At 47.0% G+C, this 22,413-nt stretch overlaps 1 protein-coding gene and 1 long non-coding RNA gene across 3 annotated transcripts in view; both read right to left on the bottom strand.

Annotated features, from left to right (window-relative positions):
* The window catches only part of RAB11FIP3 (RAB11 family interacting protein 3), a 78,310-nt gene that overhangs the window by 53,817 nt on the left and 2,080 nt on the right, over positions 1–22,413 (bottom strand). The gene's annotated exons all lie outside the window — the stretch shown is intronic.
* LOC144318728 (uncharacterized) lies at positions 753–14,705 on the bottom strand. Its single transcript, XR_013384777.1, has 4 exons — positions 13,171–14,705; positions 11,209–11,400; positions 7,607–7,797; positions 753–1,372 (listed from the first exon to the last, which is right to left on the bottom strand). It is a non-coding gene; the product is annotated as an uncharacterized LOC144318728 (long non-coding RNA).

The raw sequence follows: 22,413 nt of genomic DNA, 5'->3' as shown, positions 1-22,413 counted from the left end.
GGAACTGACTGTGGCCAGTACAAAACATGCCCCATAGGAACACCCCTTCCGTCCTGGAGTGGGGGGCTGCCCAGAGTCGACCTTATGTCTCCCTTGTATGGCAACAGACCCTCACCTCCCCAAGGGAGAGCCCAATGCCCCCCTGAGTCCCACACTCTGCATCAAGGAAAGGCCTCTCTCTCCCTTGGAAGAACAGGAATCCCAGAGCCACCCTGCAGGGCGGCCTGCCTAAGAAAGACACCAATCACAAAAGTCCGGACGCGTAACAGTACCTCCCTGGTGCAGAATGCGTGCAATAGGGCCCAACACGTCCCGACTGGTCCACTTACTTCCGAGTAGAAGTAAGTTCTTTTTTTTTCTTTTTAAAGATTTTATGTATTTGTTCATGAGAGACAGAGAGAGAGAGAGAGAGAGGCAGAGACACAGGCAGAGGGAGAAGCAGGCTCCATGCAGGGAGCCCGACATGGGACTTGATCCCAGGACTCCAGGACCACACCCTGGGCCAAGGCAGGTGTCAAACCACTGAGCAACCCGGGCGTCCCGAAGTAAGCTCTTAAACGACTACAATCGAGACATAGTACAAATAATTGCTTTGTTTCCTAGGAAGGTACCTACAGCCAGAGAAAAGAACTGGGATGACAGGCACACACCTCAGGGACCCCGGGTACACAGCACAGCCTGTGATGGGAGGATGCTTATTTTACTAGACAAGAACAGACACAGCTACAGGTGTCATCTGAAACAGGTAAAATCCCTATTTTAAGGCAGCCAACCACCCACAGCCTCAACACTGGCCCCTGTGTGTGTGGCAGGTGTTTATAACCCGAGGTGTCGACGAAAGTGGGTAAGTGCCTAGGAGAAGACAGTCTTTCCCAGGGCTCCCTGGAGGGGCCCAGCACACGAGCCAACAGCTGCCTGGACTCAGGCCCCCACAGTCCAGCCACATGAGTGGGGACAGCATCCCTCAGCTCCCATTCCCAACACCAGACCAGATCAAAGTGATTCCTGTGTAGTTTACGGGTGGTTTCTGTTTTAGGTTTTTTGAGATTTGGTTTAAATCTCAAAGTGACAGTTCCTAGACTGGAATAGTATCTAGGATCCAATCTTGAAAAGAATAAAAAATCTCAGAGGCTCTAAATGCTGAGCATGAACCCTGGAGTGTCAGACCACCACTGCCAAAGTTAGCTGTAGAACAGACCCAACGCCTAGGAAAATGTTTTGTTGTTTATTTTTTTAATTACCAGGAGATACTCGACAGTGGGGAAAACGTTTAAGTGAGTACAAAATGAACGGTCTTTGGGTTCTCATACTGCTCAACATCATGCTGTTTTCCTCTGCCTTCAGCTTCTGCATGCTGCTCTATAAAAGCAAACTGTTAAACCAAAACAAAGTCAGTATTTATTCCTTAATGACACAGATCAACAGCCTATTTCTGAAACTTATAAAAAACCGTAACACAGTAGTAAGGAACTCTACAGAAACTTGTAATATTTTTTTAATTTTTCTCCCTAAGATTTTAGAGGGTGCCTGAGCTGACCCCCACATCACAGGTGAAGAAGTGAAGGCTGCAGGCCAGCCAGCACCATACGATGACACAGAAGACACATGTGCACAGAAATACTTGTTCACTAACACTTTAGAGGAACATCAGTTCAAATACAGTCACAAAAAAAAAAAAAAAAAAAAATACAGTCACAAGAAAAATGCAAATTAAAACACTGATACACCATTCCCCGTCATCAGGTTGGCAATACTTTCCTAAAGAGCAGTTTGGTCACAAAAGAAAGAAAACTTTTTAAAATCTGTTCCCCCAGCAATTCCATTTTTAAGACTTTAACCTAAGGAGATCATAAAAACTGTGCTAGAAGATTCATCTACGTAAAAGCTTATAATGTAGAAAAGTGAAAATTTAACATACCAAATTTAACAGAATTAATCAAATTCCAGCACATTTGATCATATGATGGAAAACTAGTCACTAAAATCATGTTGTAGATACACAGTTATTAAGAGATGCTGACCATATACTGATTTAGAGTAGGTTAAAACTGTAAGTTAATCAGGACTCTGGTTTCGTTCATCTCTCATATAAGTAATAATTTAAAGGGCGCCTGCGTGGCTCCATTAGGGAAGCATATGCCCTCAGCTCAGGTTGTGATCTCCGGATCCTGGGATCCAGCCCCACATCGAGCCCCACATCAGGTTCCCTGCTCAGCGGGGAGTCTGCTTGTTCCTCTCTGCCTGCCCCTCCCCACTGCTTGTACTCCCTTTCAAATAAGTGAATAAAATCTTTAAAAATAGTAATAACAATAATGATTTAGGAGTCTAGAAGTTTGAAGATTTAGTGTTAAGTGAGATTTGTTTTCTCACTTATTTGCATGTTTTTATTTAAATGAACATTATCTGCCATTTTTTTCTTTTCAAGTTTCTTATTATTGCTTTAAAGGTAATACCAAACAGTGAGAACAGGTTGTTTTTTTTTAAGATTTTATTTATTTAAGTAATCTCTACGCCCAACACAGGGCTCAAACTTAAAACCGTGAGATCAAGAGTTGTGTTCTCTTCCAACTGAGCCAGCGAGGAGCCCACAATAAGAACATCACAAATACTAAGATTCCTCCTACTAGAAAGTTCTTTAGTAAAACAGAATGCCAAATGGTCTCTGGGTATGTAAAGCCTCACTAACTGGTACGTCCTGTGAAATGCATAAGGCAGGCTCCTTGAAGGGGGTTTTTAAAAGTTAAAATCACCACAAGGTAAGTGAAGGGTTTTTGTGTGTGTTTTTTTTAAGAGTTCATTTATTTATTCTTGAGAGACACAGAGAGAGAAAGGCAGAGACACAGGCAGAGGAGAAGCAGCCTCCACGCAGGAGCCTGATGCAGGACTCCATCCAGGGACCCCGGGGTCACGCCCTGGGCCGAAGGCGGCGCCAAATTGCTGAGCCACCCAGGGATCCCCAGTGAAGCAGTTTTTTGTTATAGTTTTTAATTTATTCATGAGAGACACAGAGAGAGAGGCAGAGAGGCAGGCAGGCCGAGGGAGAAGCAGGCTCCCAGAGGAGAATCCAACGATCCGATCCGGGGCTTCAGGATCAGGCCCTGGGGCAAAGGCAGACGCTCAACCCCTGGGCTCAACCCCTGGGCCCCCGGCGTCCCTTGAAGGAGGTTTTTAAAAATAAAATCACCAAGAGGAAAGTGTCTGGGACTCGCCTTTCTCTGTCACCAGCCAGAGTGAATCACCTTGATAAGGAAGAGTTCTCACAAAAGGACTTTTTGTTTCCCCACAGCCAAAAAATTCAGCCACGTTTTCCCTGGGTTAGTAAAGTAACCCACACACCCCGTGCTAGAATGACAGGACACTCTGTAAACGAGTATACGGGGCGGTGAGGGGCGCCCGGGGGGCTCAGGGGTTGGCACCGCCTTCAACCCAGCGCGTGACCCCGGGGTCCCAGGATTGAGTCCCACATCGGGCTCCTGCACGGAGCCTGCTTCTCCCTCTGCCAAAGTCTCTGCCTCTCTCTGTGTCTGTCATGAATAAATAAAATATTTTTTTAAATGAATAAATAATCTTAAAAAAAAAAAAAAAAGGAGGACGGTGAGAACAGGAGGGCACCCCCTTGCACTGCTCACTCTCAGAATCGCAGCCAACAAGACAGACCGTCCACCTGTCCCTTTGTGCAGAGAGCCACCCACCAAGGCAGCCGGGCAGAACCGGCTCTGGTCCACGGTGGGTCACTCACGGAGCTGCCCTTGAAACCCAAGCACAGGTGCAAAACACCTTCTGCCACTCACATGTCTGCTTTCCAGCAGCTCAGCAAAAAGGACTGCTCCAGAAGTAGAAACCACGACAGCATCCAAACACCTCGGGGTGCCAGAGCTGAGCAAAAGGACGGCAGCTCCCGGACACGGGCCAGCCTTGTGGACAATTATCAAAGGCAAAGCACGTGCACCCGCACCCACGCTGTCCCCTACTCCCCCAAGTACCCTTCACACTGACTTGGGCCCAGCGAGGCACCCTCCCCAGAGATGGGTCCAGGTTCAAATCCAGCCTGTCTCACCAACTCCCTCTGGCCTCCTCACAGCCATCTGGCAAACAAGCCTCCCGGCCCGAGGCTGCAGTCCTCACCCGCGGAGCAGCGTTCACCCAGACCCAAGAACCAGCGGCACCCACCGTGCTCCAAGCTCAAGTGCTCCCACCTGCTTGGGAAGGACAGGTTGTCCTTCACAGCAAAGTCGTCAGGCTCACAGAGGAGAGGCTCCGAGCTCTCCTCCTGGCCTCACCCCCAGGCAGCACGTCTGTGGCACAGCGGGACCTCTCAGTCTGTAGCATTGTGGCCACTCTGTGTGCAACAGACGTTGAGAACCTGGAAGTGGCCCAGCGGCACTGCCCGGGGTCTCACCCCACACAGGGCTAGCCGAGAAGGGACTGCTGGCCAGCCCCAGCCCTGGCTTCCACCAGCACTCCGGGGTGCTCCAGGGCCTCCAATGCAGAAAGGGGCAGAGACCCTGGCCCGGGGGGCCCTGTGGGAGGAGACGGGGCACAGGGCTAAAGAAGCCACACACCTGGTTCACTTTGTAACCTCCACTATCGTCCCCACACTGCCCCCCAAGGCACAGGCCGGCAGGAACATTAGCCCACGTCACACACAGAACCTCCGATTCAGACTCTGACCTGGAGCCTGGGTTCTTTCCTCCTTAGCACACAAGTCAAAACCACGTTGCCTGATCACCACACTCCCGGATGGTATTGACCATCACAGGAAGAGGGGGTGGGGCCTGGGTGCGGGGAGACAAGGGCAGGGCGTGTCTGCCCAGGGGCAGGGCACAGCGTTCTAGCCTGGGTGACAGCTCATATCACAGTTCACGTGTGTGAGATCAATTTGTAGTGGAAGCTACAGTGTCGGGAATAAGGGATTATTTTTATTACTACTACAGGATATTTCACACATGTAATTTATTCTGTCTCCTGTCTACATACGGGCCTTTAATCAGCAGCGCTGGACTGGGCGGTGGACATGCAGAGAGCTAGATCCGTCCCAAGGGAGAACACATCCTCGCTGCCCACTGAGACTGGGGAAGGCGTCCTGTCCTGCGATAAACATTTCTGCAACATTTGTTTTCTTAATAATGGACAAATAAATATGACGTTAGCTATGAGGAGTACTGACCCAAGATAATCTTTCTCTGTTCTAAAGGAGGTTGGGTGAGGAAGAGGCGACGGGTGTGGATAGAGTGCCTGCCTCGCCTTTCACCCTCCAGCTGTGCCACCAAGGAACCCAGGGAGCCTCCTCTCCCATCAACAGACGGCCTCTCCTGATGTGGCTGCTCTCAGGCCCTGACATCCCCAGATTCAGCACTCCACCTTTTTTCAGAAGACAGGCTTTCCTCCCCTAGAAGAAAAAAAAGGTGTGTCTTTTGTGTCTTCTGAAAGTCTTTAAGAGGAAGGCTCACTTCCATCCCGAGAGACAACAGGCAGGATGCTGGAGGCAGAGCAAGATGCTCTCTTTCAGCAGAAAACATTCTTTGGAATAAAGACATGGCTGGGCCTACAGAGAAGAGCCACATTATGTGGTCCTCGGGGAGGAAGGAGGGAGGAGGAGGGAGGAAGGAGGGAGGGAGGGAGGGAGGGGGAAGGAAGGAAGGAAGGAAGGAAGGAAGGAAGGAAGGAAGGGAGGGAGGGAGGGAGGGAGGGAGGGAGAAGGGAGAGAGGAAGGAAGGAGGAAGAGGGCAGAAGGAAGGAGGAGAGGTAGAAGGAAGGAAAGAGGAGGAGGGAGGGAGGAAGAGGGAGGAAGAAGGGAAGAGGAAGGGAGGAGAAGGAAGGGGGAGGTGGCGAAGGGAGGAGAAAGAAGAAGGGAAGAGGAGGAAGGAGGGAAAAGGAGGAAGGAGGGAGGAAGGAGAAGGAAACTACAAGCTCACCGTGTCATGTAATACGTACGAGTAACACAACATAATGATACAACACAACACACAACAGAGCAAATGCACCATGTTTTACAGCTTGTCTATTTAGGCAATGAGAGGATAACACTGAAAATCCTACTCACACCTACAGAAACAGGTATACGAGATTCCTAGGAGGAAGAATAAATGTTTTTCACACAATAAAAATTAAATAGAAATCAACAAAAGGAAAATGGGGTCTGATCATTTCAGAGGGCCCAGCAGACACAGCAAAAACAAACACGCAGACAAGAAACAGAGCCCCCCACACACACACTTTTAAAACTTAGAAGTTGGGCATCTGGTGGCTCAGCAGTTGAGCATCTGCCTTTAACTCAGGAAATAAATTAATTAATTCTTTTAAAAATAAAATCTTTAAATCTTTAAAAAAAAATGTTAGAAGTATTTACTACTCCTATCTCAATTCAAACAGCCTCTAAGCCATTAACTCCTAGGAGGTGAGAAATGCATTTTCCTACTTTCTTTTGGCAACTCCCATAAAAAGCCAATGCAGAGCTTAGTACACAGTGGGCCACTGGCAGTACACACGGCTTCAGGTAACCCCACAACACCCTAGGGTCAAGTTCTTGAGTCATGAGCCACAAATATACATGCAGTTTATTCTAAAATTCCCCTCAGATGTCCCAAAGGGAATTAAAGTTCAAAGAACATGGTTTTGCACACTGAGCCCGCATTGACTTATCCTTTTTTTTTAAGATTTTACTTTATTCAGGGGAATCCCTGAATAAACCGCGTGGCTCAGCGGTTTGGCACCTGGCCTTTGGCCTGGGGCGTGATCCTGGAGTCCCAGGATAGAGTTCTGCACCGGGCTCCTTGGGTGGAGCCTGCTTCTTCCTCTGCCTGTGTCTCTGCCTCTCTCTCTCTCTCTCATGAATAAATAGATAAATCTTAAAAAAAAAAAAAAAAAAAAAAAAAAAAGATTTTATTTTATTCACGAGAGACGCAGAGACACAGGCAGAGACACAGGCAGAGGGAGAATCAGGCTCTCTACAGGGAGCACGATGCAGGACTCGATCCCAGGACCCCGGGGTCACGCCCTGAGCCCAGGGCAATCAACCACTGAGCCACCCAGGCATCCCATGCTGACTTATTCTTTGAAAAGCACCCCTGAAGGGGTGCCTGGCTGGCCCAGGGGGAAGAGTATAGGACTCTTTTTTTTTTTTTTTCATTTAATTCTTTTTTTAAAGAATTTTATTTATTCATGAGAGACACACAGAGAGAGAGAGGAAGAGACACAGGCAGAGGGAGAAGCAGGCTCCACGCAGGGAGCCCGACGTGGGACTTGATCCCGGGATCCCAGGATCACGACCTGAGCTGAAGGCAGCGCCAAACCACTGAGCCACCCGGGCTGCCCCGAGTACAGGACTCCTGATCTTGGGGTTATGACTTCAAGCCCCATGTTGGGTGTAGAGATATGCAGATATGTGTATGAATACAGTAAGTAAATGCACAGCACTCTCCAGATGTCAGCAAGAGTCTAAAGTGCTCTACCTGCCTGTTCATTGCTCAAAACCTCCTGGGAATTAGGTCTCATTTAGAGAGAGGCCTAGAGCAGCAGAGACCTGCCAGGGCCCTCGCCTACCTTAAAATAACTGGTACCCTCTGTCACTCAGCCTCCCCCTCGTTCTCCTCCGCATATCCCGCACCTCTCACTGGACACTGTCACTGGTTTTCCCAAGGTCTCCACTGGTGTCCTGCATGGGCAGCACTGGTCACTGCGGGCTGGTTCCCGACACCACTCTCCACTTTTTCCTTGCCGGCAGACCTCAATCCTTCCTTTAATCGTTTAATTCAGCCGACCTCTAGGAGCGCTGCTCAGGCCCGGCCTGCTGGGCGCCTTCATGGCACATGGTAGGAATGGACACAACAGAGATGACAAATAAGAGAGTAAGTACAATATGGAATCTCCTACATGGTGTTAAGTGCTAAGGAAAACAGTAAAATCGGGAAAAGGGAACTGAGAGCGCTGGAATCGAGGGGAGGCTGGCGCAGGGAAGGGCGCCTGTCCTCACCCGCAGGCGAATGCTCATCCTAACAGCCCCTGGGCGATGTTGCTGCAGGTCCAAGGCTGAAGCACGCTCACCCCCGGCCCCCCCCCCACACACACGGAGGGACCTGCCTGGAGAGCCTCTGTGAACCAACACAGCTACTAATGGGCCTGGAAACTATAGAGGGGTTTCTTCAACAGAGACACAGGGGAAAGGTCCTCTTTCTGCCTGGGGACACAGCTGCCACCACCACGACCACGATGACAACAGGCAGCATGCTTAGTGGATCAGACGGGGCCAGACCTGAACAATGCTATCAGGAGCCAGCCCTGGGGCTCGTCCTGTGTGGGATGATACACGTCCTTCATTCCTGGAGCAGGGACTGTCAGCTTTCTGCTCCCTGTCACTGCTGAACTCAGACGGTACCCCGAGCCCCAGGCCCAGAAAGTACTGCCCTTCCCGTGGTCCAGAAACAGGGCTCACACCTGCCCACTGCCTCCTGTCCCCACACACCCCTCCCACACCCACAGACAGCCCAGGAGTCACCCCAGAGCTTGCATCTTCCTCCCATAGCCCCTACTCCAAGCAGGGGCCCCTGCCAAAGCCTGCGCTGGCCCCCATGCTGGCCCCCTCCTCTCTCTCCCCTATCCGCTCCTGCCCACTCCAAGCTGAGCCTGCTTTCTAAACAACTGATCCTGTCACCTACCCCTCTCTACTTAACCCCTTTAATCCCTTCCAGAGACTCTGGGATTGCAGGCCTGTGCCCTCCAACTCCGTGCCCTCCTTCTTCACTCCAGACTCTTCCACTGCACCTCCACCTGCCTTCCCTCCTCTCCCACCTTCTGCTTCACTAATTCTACTCGGCTTCAGAATGTCAGCTTAAAAGTTCCCTTAAAAAAAAAAAAAAAAAAGTGACTTCCCCAAGGGAAACTTTCTAACTAGGTCGGATTCTCCACTACACAACCTCAAATAATCTCTGCTTTTCTTGCACAGCATTTATATCAGCTTGCAGTGCTGGCAATTACCTCTTTAATATCTTAAGAAAGGGCAGGAAATGTGTCACTCTTGCTTATCATTCGTCCCCAGCACCTATGACACCGGCCAGTACGGGGAAGATACTCAATAAAAGCCGCCACACACATTCGCCATGGGAATAGAGGGACAAGTGCTGAGCCAGAAATGAAGGCCAGGCACGTCTGACTCCAAGGCTCCCCCTCGGCTGTTACCTTGGACGTAGGCAGCATCCCGCTGAGGGGTGGCCACAGAGCCCCAACATGACTGACCACGAAGAGCACTGGTGACAGCTAACCCGGCCAGCATGCCCACAGCACCTTGCCCCTCAAAGAGCAGCACCGCGCGTGGCCCCTGCAGGTCACAGGGGCAGGACATGCAGGGGGCCCTGCAGCCTCTCAAGTTACTGTCTCAGGAGCTCTATTCTACAGGAGGAGCAGGAAGCCTCTGCTCAAACAGGTGAGGGATCTCCAGAAGCACTACGTTGTCCCTCTATTATCTACTTCGGATGCCAGAGAAAAGCTCCAAAATGCTAAGAAAGTCTGACTAAACCCCTTCCAGATACCTACAATTCCAAAGCCCAAGACAATAATCCCAATTTTCCCAGCACAAAAATGAAGTCTCACTTTAAGTCAGGTATGTGAAAAGTAATCTGTATGACTGGAGATGTAGTGGCACTACTCCGAGAGAAAAACAAAAATAAATGCCTAGTCCATCAACATTATGGAATATTCTAGGGTCACAAAAACCTAATTTCATGTATGTGGACTTTGTGAAAATATGAAAACTTACACAGAATGCAAGATAGGACAAGCTAAACCCAATTGTTTCCCACAGACAACATTCAGGGGAGAAGGGGAGGGGGCACCGGTCTGTGTCCCAGAGCTGTCTCCAGCTGTGTGATGCCAACAAGTCCTGCTGTCCTCATAACACAGGACAATGGAGAGGCCAGTGAGAGAAGCACTAGGTCTGTTCTGAAGGATGGCAGGCTGTGGAGGACAGAGAGGGGCTTAGCCAGAGTTCAACGGGCTGAAGACAGAACCTTCTCCCCACGCTCTCCTCCAAGTCCACTGGAAAAACACTGCTCTGCTCCAGGGGAGAGGCCCTGAGCTTCCAGAAGATGCACACAGGTGGTCATCTAAGTTCCCATTTAGAAGAACACAGTAATGGAATGGCCACAGACGGAATGCTAGATGACCAAGCAAAGCACAGGAAGTGAAGAGGGCATCAGGGGTCGTACCTGAAAAGAAAAGCCTGGGTGAGTATCTGACATGGAACCTCATGTAGGAGGCCGAGTCAGGACAGCAGAGCAGAGGTGCTCCAAAAGCAGGACACCAGCCCGGCTGTGGGGAGGTGAGCCTCAGCGTGAGAACAGGGGCCAGGACACTACGGTGGAAGGCCAGGAGCTCATACTCAATGGTGAGATCCTCAGCAGACACCGCAGAAGGCTGAACAAGTGAAAATGTATAGTGATTCTAGGAAAAGCCAGAGGTCGCATTAGAGAGGAAAGGTCATCGCTGCATCCTCCACGGGTTTGCAATCAAGACAAACATAAAATGCCTACTTAACCCACATCAGGGTTAATTATACCGAAGAACAGAAGAAACGAAAGGAAATTATGTGGGTTTACTTTCCATAAGGGAAGGTCCGTAGAAACCATCTAAAACTGGGGAAAAGAACAGGACAAGGAAAGAGCCAGGGTGCCGAGGGGCCTGCAGACCTCCTGTTCTGCAGCGTGCAGTACACTACTTGACTGTTTCAACTACACACGTGATAAAAAGTTAAGATTAAGCTGAAATATAAAATTAAAATAAGTACCAAAAAACAGGGTAGCACGCTGAGGCTACAGAGTAGCAGGGATGTGTCAGGAGGAAGAGGCCACTGTACGCAGACCCCTCAGGCTGGGTTCTGGCTTCTGGGCTTCTCTACCAGACAACAGCAGTGAGGGCAGAGGGCAGCCCCGAGGCCACCTGCGGGGCCAGCAGGGGGGCCCCAAGTAAGCCTGTGCAAAGTTAAGGTCAGCATAAATACAGCAGGGGGAGGGAGGGTGATGCTGAGACGTGAGATGCAAACATTTTCAAAACTCTCAAGAATAGCAGCTCCTCACCACGACCCCAAGACCAGGAACAGCAGCATCACCAGGAACCAGCTACAAACACACTTCTAAGCAGACCCCACTCAGACAACACACACCCTCTGGGGCGGGTCCCACAGTCAGCCTTAGTTAGCAGGGTCTCAGTGACTCTCACGTGTGCAAGCAGCTGAGAGCAGTCAACAACCCAGTCCCCTCGGCAGGTAAGGTAGCTGTCCTCAACCAGTGGTCAGGGGCGCCGGGGACCCTGACGCCCGAGTGCTCCGCGAGACCACGTGAGGTTCATGACGTTCCCAGGATCCTCTGCTTCCCTTCCTCTCTCATGGATGCACGGTGGACTCTGCACAGGCTGCAGGACACAGTAATAGATGGCTCACAGCACAGATGTAAGAATCCAGCTTTCCTCCCTTAAGTCAGACACCTAAGAGACTTGCCGCTCTTCTCACTTTTTCAGAAAGTAGTATTTTTCATTTAAAAATGTCATTAGGGGGATCCCTGGGTGGCGCAGCGGTTTGGTGCCTGCCTTTGGCCCAGGACACGATCCTAGAGACCCGGGATCGAATCCCATGTCGGGCTCCCGGTGCATGGAGCCTGCTTCTCCCTCTACCTATGTCTGCCTCTCTCTCTGTGTGTGACTATCATAAATAAATAAAAATTTAAAAAAAATGTCATTAGGGATCCCTGGGTGGTGCAGCGGTTTGGCGCCTGCCTTTGGCCCAGGGTGCGATCCTGGGGACCCGGGATCGAATCCCACATCGGGCTCCCGGTGCATGGAGCCTGCTTCTCCCTCTGCCTGTGTCTCTGCCTCTCTCTCTCTCTCTCTGTGACTATCATAAAAAAAATAAAAAATAAAAAAAATAAACTGTTAAAAATGTCATTAATGTCAACATGTAAGGGATTACTTTTTTTTTTTTAAGATTTTATTTATTTATTCATAGAGACATAGAGAGGCAGAGGGAGAAGCAGGCTCCATGCAAGGAGCCCAACGTGGGACTCGATCCGGGGTCTCCAGGATCACACCCTGGGCTTCAGGGGGCGCTAAACCGCTGCGCCACGGGGGCTGCCCAAAGGGATTACTTTTTAGTCAATAAAAACATGTTTCAGATTTTTTTAACTTCATTTTCTAAAAGAATCAAGATCGACAGACAGAACTCACATTAACACAAGCTCTGTATGTGTCCCAAGAACATTTAAGCATGGGTAGCGTCTAAGGCAGAGTTTACGAATCAGTAGTCTGGGGCTTCAACACGCTCAGCAAGGACTGACCTACCACTGGAGGGTCACAGTCCATATGTAACCATATGTAAATGCTTCCTACTTCAGTGGCAGTGAAAACAGGCCCAATCACAGATGGGAAATTAATTTTTAGGCACCCTAAGTATTCCTAAGCTTTACATATTTATTCAAATATTTATCCGTTTGAATACACTCAATAGAGAAGGGAAAAGAGAGTTCTTTCCCAATTTCCTTTTGAGGGAATCTGTACACTGAACAAGACACTTACATCCCTTAGGGGAGTACCACCCCCTGATAAATAAGAAGATGGTTTCAGCATACAGCTATTCTTTTTTTTTTTTTTAAAGATTTTATCTCTCTCTCTCTCTCTCTCTCTCTCTCTCTGATTCATCAATAAATAAAAATTAAAAATAAATAAATAAATAAATAAATAAATAATACAAAGAACACCTGATAACCCTCCTCTACATCCACCAATTACTAATGTCCTTCAACATTTGCTTCATATTTCTTCCAAATACCAGTACTTTTGTTGTGGAACTATTTAAGCTGCAGAGGGGCGCCTGGCTGGCTCAGTCAGTAGAGCATGCAACTCTCAATCTCCGGGTCATGAGTTCAAGCCCCACGCTGTGTATAGAGATCACTTAAAAATACAATCTTTTAAAAAAAAATCAATAAGCTTTGGACATCATGATGCCTCCCTAAACTTCCAGCATATATTTATTTCCTAGGAACAAGGACCGTCCTACTACACAATACCATTATGACACCACTGATATCAAGTATTCCTCTGTATTCAATTTTTCCCAATCATCCCAATAATGGCCTTCACGGTTGTTTTGTTTCCTTTTAATCCAGTTTCTAACCCAGAACCAGGCCTTACTTGTCACAGTTCTTTCAGCTCTTCAGTCTGGAAGGGTGCCCAACCCTTTCTACAGCACCTATTTTCAAGTGTCCAGGCAACTGTAGAGTGCCCTACAGTCTAGGCTGTCTGGTTATTTCTCATTATTTCACTCAGGTTAAACATTTTTGGCAAGAATGTTAACCATCCCACGACATCCCATCAAGGGGCACATCATCTCCATTGGTGGGAAGTCGGAGCTTTATCACCTAGTCAAGGTGGAGTCGGACAGGTTTCTCCAATGTAAAGTTCTCTCCCTCCGGATCAACCATCTGTGGAATGACACTTCAGGACATGGGGCTCCTGCATCCCCTCCCCCTCAGATGTTTACATCATGGTTTGTTTCATTTTTTAAAGATTTTATTTATTTATTCATGAGATACCCAGAGAGAGAGGCAGAGACACAGGCAGAGGGAGAAGCAGGCTCCATGCAGGGAGCCCAACGTGGGACTCGATCCCGGGACCCCAGGAGCACCCCCTGAGCTGAAGGCGGCGCTAAACCGCTGAGCCACATGGGCTGCCCTACACCATGATTTTTGACAACCACTGATGACCTGACTTGAATCAATTATTACGTTGGTTGTCACAAAACACTGATTCACAAAAAAACGGTAACACAGGGATCTCTCAATCTGTCATTTCTACTTTGAAGGGCATCTGTCTATGAGGAACCCTGCGCCTCCTTTGGGGTGTCACTAGGACTGGCTCTTACTGTGTGCCACAGACTTTTTAAATTTAATATAGCCTTTATCATCATTACTCTTTTTTGACACTCCAAATGTCCCAGATTTGCCCACTGGGAACCCATTCAAACTGCTCCATTTTTGACTTGTCCTCATCAATTTTTGAACACCTCTTTGTTTTCCGGTCCAAGATAATCCAGGCTCGCAGTGAATTTTGCCCACCTCAAGCCTGAAATAAGGCACTTCTCCGAGGATCCCTGGTTCCTTTATGGGAAATGCGGTTTCCAACCTCGATCTGGGGCCAGGTGTGCTCGCTACTCTTAGACTCTCTCCGAGGACACTGCAAGATATCATTTTTTAAGTCATGTCTTCATACTTCAGTTTGAGTCTCAAGACAACAGGGCTCTCCCTGACCTTCTACCATGGTTTCCTCTCCTTGCTCCCAGAGAAGCCTGGTTCCCAGCACCAGAATTCCCATTTGCTCTGCTCGACATACACCCCAAGTGATCTCAGACCTACCACGTTGATCGACAATGAACCTACTCTGTAGTGAGTTTCTTTGCAGCTCTATTTTTCTTTTGAATATAACCCACTAACGGTACAGAGTACTGTGTTTATGGTACTTGAATCAATCTCTCCTATGTGGTTATATTATTAATTCCATATACTTCTAGGTTCATTCATTTCTATTTGAATTCAATTTGGTTTTCTATCATTGCTATTTTGTTTGTACTTATGTAGAATATCTGGATGGTTCAGAAGTCAAAGATATAAAAGGCAGGCTCAGGGGATCCCTGGGTGGCGCAGCAGTTTAGCGCCTGCCTTTGGCCCAGGGTGCGGTCCTGGAGTCCCGGGATCAAATGCCACATCGGGCTCCCGGCATGGAGCCTGCTTCTCCCTCCTCCTGTGTCTCTGCCTCTCTCTATCATAAATAAATAAATAAATAAATAAATAAATAAATAAATAAACAAACAAACAAATAAATCTATCTTTAAAAATAAATAAAAGGCAGGCTCAGACCAGTTTCACTCCCACCCCTATACCTTACACCTTGTCCCCACCCACTTCAGTAAATCATTTTAGTTCCTGGTCTATCCTTCCTGTGTTTCTTTTTGCAAAAAGAAACAAATTATATACATATTATTTCCTCTCCTTTCTAGTTTTGCATTCTTTCTTTCCTCTCCCGGTAACTCTCACCTCCTTACAGCAGGATCCTACTGGCCCCGGCCTGTTCTGGAGCCCGTGAATATAAAAACCCCAGATGGGCTGAGGATCCTCAATACCAAACCAGGACAAGTAAGGAGAAAAGGCCCGGTTTGGGGGTCATAAGGTGTGGTTTCTTTCTTTTCTTTTTTAAAGTTTATGTATTTTTAGTAATCTTTACATCCAACATGGGACTCAAACACGACCCAGAGATCAAGAGTTGCACACTCTTCTGAACAGAGCCAGCTGGTGTGGTTTCTACTATTTTTTTTTTTTTTAGATTTTATTTATTTATTTATTCATGAGACAGAAGCAGAGACATAAGCAGATGGAGAAGCAGGCTCCCCATGGGGAGCCTGATGTGGGACTTGATCCCAGGACCCCAGGATCACCACCTGAGCCGAAGGTAGACACTCAACCACTGAGCCACCCAGGCGCCCCAAGGTGTGGTTTCTTATTACTACCTGTCAATTCCTCTTCCTTTGTCTATCGTTCACGGCTCTGCACCTCACATCCCTCATCTTTTCTCCTCTTTAAAAAAAATCGTGATAAATTAAGAATACAACTGTAGGAGCACTTGGGTGCTCCATCCTCCCCAACTCAAACTCTCCCCATTAAACACTACTCCCCTCCAGCCTTCCCCTTGCCTCCCTTCTTCTTCCTAACTCTATGGTGTGACTCCAGTAGGAGCCTCCCAGCAGAGGGATCACACAACACCCAGTCTTTCTTAACACAAACTTTGCACACTATTTTGTACTTTCTTTCCACTTACTGCATCTTGGAAATCACTCCCCACCAGAGCATATGAATCTTCCGCCTTTATCTCTGATTAATATCTCTGATTTTAATTTGCATTTATCTTTCTCATCATGAGTGAGGGTGAGAATTTTCACACAGTGGCCATTTGTGATCTTCCTGTGGGATGTCTTCCTTTTATCCATTTTTCTACTTTTGTCTTTTTCCCTTTGATTTTTAAGAGTTTTTACATCAGTCTTTTATCTGTGACTTAAGGGTTGTTTTTTTTTTTTTTACAGATATTTATTTGAGAAAGAGAGATCGAGAAAGCATGAGCATGTGGAGGCACAGAGGGAGAGGGAGAAGCAGACTCCTCACTAAGCCAGGGAGCCCGACTCAGGGCTCGAACCCAGGACCCTGAGATCATGACCTGAGCCAAAGGCAGATGCATAACCGACTGAGCCACCCGGGCACCCCTTATATGCTTTTTAAAAATCTTACTGAGGAGTGCCTGGGTGGCTCAGTTACGTGTCCAACTCTTGGTTTTGACTGGGGTCATGATCTCAGGGTAGAGAGATTAAGCCCCATGTCAAGCTCTATGCTCAGTGGAGTCTTCTTGAGATTTTCTCTCCCTCTACCTGCTGCTCCCCCTACTTATGCTCTTTTACCCTCAAATAAAATCTTTTAAGTAAATAAACAGATAGTTCATTAGAAAACCTGAGTTTTGGAGATCCCTGGGTGGCTCAGCGGTTTGGTACCTGCCTTCGGCCCAGGATGTGATCCTGGAGTCCAGGGATCGAGTCCCGAGTCGGGCTCCCCACATGGAGTCTGCTTTTCCCTCTTCCTGTGTCCCTGCCCACCAACCGCCCCCCCGCTTCTCAAGAATAAATAAAACCTAAAAAAAAAAAAAAAAAAAAAAAAGATTTTATTTATTTGAGAGAGAGAGAAAGAGAGTGATAGAGAGCACAAGTGGGGAGGAGAGGGAGAAACGGGCTCCCTGCTGAGCAGGGAGCCCAAGGTGGGAGGCCTGATCCCACGACTCGGGGATCATGACCGGAGCTGAAGGCAGGGGCTTCCCTAACTGAGCCATCCAGGTGCTCCAGTATCTTATCTTTAGATAAAGATTAGATAATCTTTAGATAAAGATTTTATTTATTTATTCATAAGAGACACAAAGAGAGAGGCAGAGGCACAGGCAGAGGGAGAAGCAGGCTCCCTGCGCGAAGCCTGATGTGGGACTCAATCCTGGGACTCCGGAATCACACCCTGAGTCAAAGGCAGATGCTAAACCGTAGAATTTTTAGTAGAATTTTTTTACTAGATTTCCTTTATATACTGTTCGAAATTTGTGATACATGTACAGGCACTACTTTCCAAAACAAAATCAGTAACATCACAGAAAATTTGACCAGTACTTCAAATGAAACCAACTCCATTGCCATCATACACCACCCTATAAATGTACCTTCTTTTTTTTTTTTTTTTTAAGATTTATTTATTTATTTGTTTGTTCATGATAGACACAGAGAGAGAGAGAGAGACAGAGACACAGGAGGAGGGAAAAGCAGGCTCCATGCTGGGAGCCCGACGTGGGACTTGATCCCGGGACTCCAGGATAGCACCCTGGGCCAAAGGCAGGCGCCAAACCACTGAGCCACCCAGGGATCCCCTATAAATGTGCCTTCTTAATACACACATACATACACAGCTAAAATTAATTTTTAGTATCTCCCTCAAGACTCTTCCACATGGATAATTCTTACATAGCTATAATCAAAGTATAGGCACTACTCTATTCACTTGTATCAGAAGCACTAACCTAAAGTACTTCTGACACCCTATAATTATCACCTCTAAGGGCCACATAATACTCTTCAATGGATGCCTTTTTTTTTTTTTTTTTTTTTTTAGATTTTATTTATTCATGAGAGAGAGAGAGAGGCAGAGACACAGGCAGAGGGAGAAGCAGGCTCCATGCAGGGAGCCTGACGTGGGACTCGATCCTGGGTCTCCAGAATCACACCCTGGGCCGAAGGCAGGCACCAAACTGCTGAGCCACCTAGGGATCCCCGGATGCCTAACTCTTGTCTGATATTTCAATCATTACTAATGTTTAGACCCGTTTCCCAATTTTTTTTTTTAATTTTTATTTATTTATGATAGTCATACACACAGAGAGAGAGGCAGAGACACAGGCAGAGGGAGAAGCAGGCTCCATGCACCGGGAGCCCGACGCGGGATTCGATCCCGGGTCTCCAGGATCGCACCCTGGGCCAAAGGCAGGCGCCAAACCGCTGCGCCACCCAGGGATCCCCGGTTTCCCAAATTTAAACAAAGTTAAATGTTTGTAAGATAAGCACTTCATCAGCTTGGTGCCTTTCACAACCTCATCTGTGTGGTCTACACAGAATTAAATTCTTCCTGTATGTCAGATCCTATGCTTGAATAATCCCTAATAATTCTGAATTTTCCTGGAAACCAGTAAACCTTAGGCTTCCATTAGATAACGGGTATCAGAGATCTTTAATTTCAAAATACAGATCAAAAAGTGGGTTCAGAACAAGAAACATGGGAATTGTACCATTGCTGTGTAATGGAAGCATTTATTACATATATCTTAATTTACACTTTAAATATTTAGTAGTTATACCTGGGAGGTGATTTTTATTTTTCTCATTTTGCTGACTCATATTATTCAGTTTCATTTTTTTGAACAATGAACATCTTTTTTTTTTTTTTTTTTTTTTAGATTTTATTTATTTATTCATGAGAGACACAGGCAAAGGGAGAAGAAGCAGGCTCCATGCAGGGAGCCCAACGTGGGAGTCAATCCCAGGACCCTGGGATCATGCCCTGGGCTGAAGGCAAGTGCTAAACTGCTGAGCCACCCAGGGATCCCCAAAACAATGAACATCTATAAAAATAATTTAGCTTCTATCCAGTATGATCTCAATTGTATACAAAACTGTGTGTATGTGTACAATAAAGTCTGGAAGAAGATGCACTAAAATGCTAATGGTGTTTTTCTCAGCATAGTGGGATTATTGGTTTTTCTTTTTTTTAAATATTTCTTTTATTCATTCATGAGAGACACAGGCAGAGGGAGAAGCAGGCTCCACACAGGGAGCCTGACGTGGGACTCGATCCTGGGTCTCCAGGATCACGCCCCGGGGCCAAAGGCGGCGCTAAACCACTGAGCTACCTGGGCTGCCCTGGTCAGTTTTTTGTTTTGTTTTATATCACTCTGTATTTTCAAATTTTTTAATAAGCATGTGTTACTTTTATAATATGAAAAAAAGCACTTTTAAGACACTAACAAAGTTGCTTGTGATCCAAGCCCAGGAAGGAACTTCATTGGCCTTTTAGCGATTCACCCAACACACACACCCAGAGGTGTGTGTGTAGACACCCCACACCAGCTCACACATGCACCTGCTCACACAGCTGAGTTCATTCTCTCTCACACTCAAATGCAAGGTCAGGAAAGAAGACAGGGAGGACCCTGAAACAACTGAAAGGTATAGCCACAGGGCTTCCAACTCCTCAGCAGGAGGGATCCCAGATGAGGAGCAGGGAGACCTGAGCACCAACAGTTCCCTCAGCAGCCTCCTCACACAAGCACTGAAGAGGACAGTGCCTACAAGGTCACTGAAGGGCACTCAGTGTTTCAATGTGCAGGTTTTCTCTAGAAAGGAAACGCTTAAGTGTGTATAATCATAAAATGTGGAGATAAGCTTGATAATTATAATGAAAGGCCAAAAAAACCCCAGTCTTTTCTTACAATACTCTTAGAATTTATTTTTGCAAATTCCATTTTAGGATGAGTTGGTAATGGTTACAAAAGCATCAGCCCTCTCAGTATGAGGAGTCACGTTGATGAAGAATCTTCAGCAGTGGTCAAAGCCTTAAAAATAACCTATTCCAGGGGCAGCCCTGCTGGCTCAGCGGTTTAGTGCTGCCCTCAGCCCAGGGCCTGATCCTGGAGACCTGGGATCGAGTCCCACATCGGGCTCCCTGCATAGAGCCTGCTTCTCCCTCTGCCTGTGTCTCTGCCTCTCTCTGTGTGTCTCTCATGAATAAATAAATAAAATCTTCAAAATAAAAAAAATTAAAAAATAAAAACCTATTCCAACTTGACAAGTAGCACCTGGATGGACAGGACTATCAATTCCTGTTTCAATAATATACAAGCAGAAAACTCCACCGCAGTCCTTTTTCTCCTTCCCTTTGCTCATTGATTACTGCCAGCACTGTGTTAGCTTACACCACACCTGATCTAGCACCAGATGATGTAAGGAGACCCAAACACACCATGACATTGCTAAAGAAAGAGGGACACAAAAGCCATCTGTATTATAAATAGGAGCTGTTTCCATGAAAGATTCAGATAATCAGCTTAAATAATTTAAAATGCTTCCTTCATAAACAGATTACTCAACATGCTACCTTTCACAACTTGACAATCATTAAGATAATCTAGTTGCTATCATCAAAGACAGCTATGTGACTAGCCTAAGAGTCTCATACACTCAGTATTTTGAAATCTCAAGGTGGAAAGTACACAAACTTGTGGTCATTATCACTGTTATCCACCTTATCTCTTCCTAGGGTTTTTTAAAAAATCACAAATGTTTAAAGAAGAATGCTTATCTTTTAGAGATACATACTGATACATATGATGAGAGGTTATGTCTGCATGCGCTTCCTACACAGCATGAAAGGGGGATCTACAGGGCGCCTAGGGGACTCCATGGGTAAAGCGGCTGCCTTTGGCTCAGGTCATCATCATCCCAGGGTCCTGTGCCTGGGGCTCCTGCTAAGTGAGGAGTCAGCTTCTGCCTTCCTGTGCTCCTCCCCCTCCAATCATGCTCTAGCTCTTGCCTTCTCCCTCTCAAATAAATAACATATTGAAGAAAAAAATAAAAACACAGTGGGGATCTACAGACAAACCAAGACTGCTGAAACTGAGCAGCAGTTTGGGAGGTCTCACTAAGCGATTCTCTCTACTTTTGTGTATGTTCAGACTTTTCATCTTAAAAGTTTAAAAATACTCATCATGGGGTGGAATTCCTTGGTTTTCTTTACTTGCCTATCAGGGTGCCTAGGTGGCTCAGCTGGTTAAGCCTCTAACTTTGGCTCAGGTCATGATCTCAGCAGTCCTGGGACTGAGCCCTGCAGGGAGCCTGTTTCTCCCTCTCCCTCTGCCACTACCCCCCTTGTTATGTTCTCATCTCTCTCTCTCAAATAAATAACTAAAATCTTTGAATATAAACTACTTCACTATCAAATTTTTTTTTCTTTGTTCCTCTATAATGCATTCTGACATCAAACTTGGAAAAAACAATCCTGAGTCACAATAAAGTCTAGCAAAGTTTATACGGACACAAGTATCAACCTTTCATTAGTCTGTAAATCATCCGCTCCAACACAAGAGCTCTCCTCCACCATCCCAGGAAACTTGTCCAAGTCCAGGTACTAAGATGACCACACTCAGCACTGCTTCTTTCCAGTGCAGTCTCGGCCAGCAGACAGAAGGAGCAACGTCACAGTAGATCTCACTACACTCATCTATTCCACCAAACTCAAGTCATCTGGGCTTTGCCCCCAAACTTAAAATTCCATCAGAAGAGGGCACCTGGGTGGCTCAGTTGGTTGAGCATCCAACTCTTGGTTTTGTCTCGGGTCATGATCTCAGGGTCTCGGGATGGAGGGACATTGGGTTCTGCGCCCTCCCTCTGCTTCTCCCCCTCATCGTATCCGTGCTTGCTCTTGTGCGTGCTCTCTCTCTACAAAAAATTAATAAATAATATCTTAAAGTTCCATCAGGAGCTATTAAAGAATTTTTTTAATACTTTATGTATTTATTCATAAGAGAGAGAGAGAGGCAGAGACACAGGCAGAAGAAGAAGCAGGCTCCATACAGGGAGCCTGATGTGGGACTAGATTCTGGGACTCCAAGATCACGCCCTAGGCCGAAGGCAGGTGCTCAACTGCTGAGCCACCCAGGGATCCCCAAAGAATTTTTTTAGAAAAAAGATTTTATTCACTTGACAACGCACAAGCGCACAAGCAGGGGGAGCTGCAGGCAGACTGAGAGGGAGAAGCAGACTCCCCGCTGAGCAAGGAACCCTAAGCAGGGTTGGATCACAGAACCCTGAGATCATGACCTGAACTGAGGGCAGACGCTTCACTGACGGAGCCACCCAAGTGCCCCCAAAGCAAAGAATTTTGGCTCATTTCTACTTTTTGACTACAAGAAAGCTCTGCCCCAAATATCCAAAGTTTTTTCCACTATGATCCATAAGGACAGTTACCAAAGGTGTTTCCCAAGTGAAAAACATTTAATGGAAGTCATAAAATCTTACATTTATGGAAATATTTTGAGCGACCAAATCTAGTAAGTTGAGAGCCCAAAGACCTGGTGCTCCCCCCTGCTCAAGCACCAACAACTCTGCGAGGTCTCGGGAAAGTTATTCAGCCTTCCTGGCCTTCCAGTTCCTTACCTGTAAAGTGAGAAGGAAAACACCTGCGCACCACTGCCTCAGAAAAAGATGGTCCAGTGAAAGCGTACAAGAGCCTCCCGGGAGGCAGAGCCAGGGCACGA

This window comes from Canis aureus, chromosome 8, assembly GCF_053574225.1.
Source record: "Canis aureus isolate CA01 chromosome 8, VMU_Caureus_v.1.0, whole genome shotgun sequence".
In the NCBI taxonomy this organism is placed as follows: domain Eukaryota; kingdom Metazoa; phylum Chordata; class Mammalia; order Carnivora; family Canidae; genus Canis; species Canis aureus.
The sequence above is the reverse complement of the archived record's forward strand: the minus strand, read 5'-3'. Positions and strand labels throughout refer to the sequence as shown.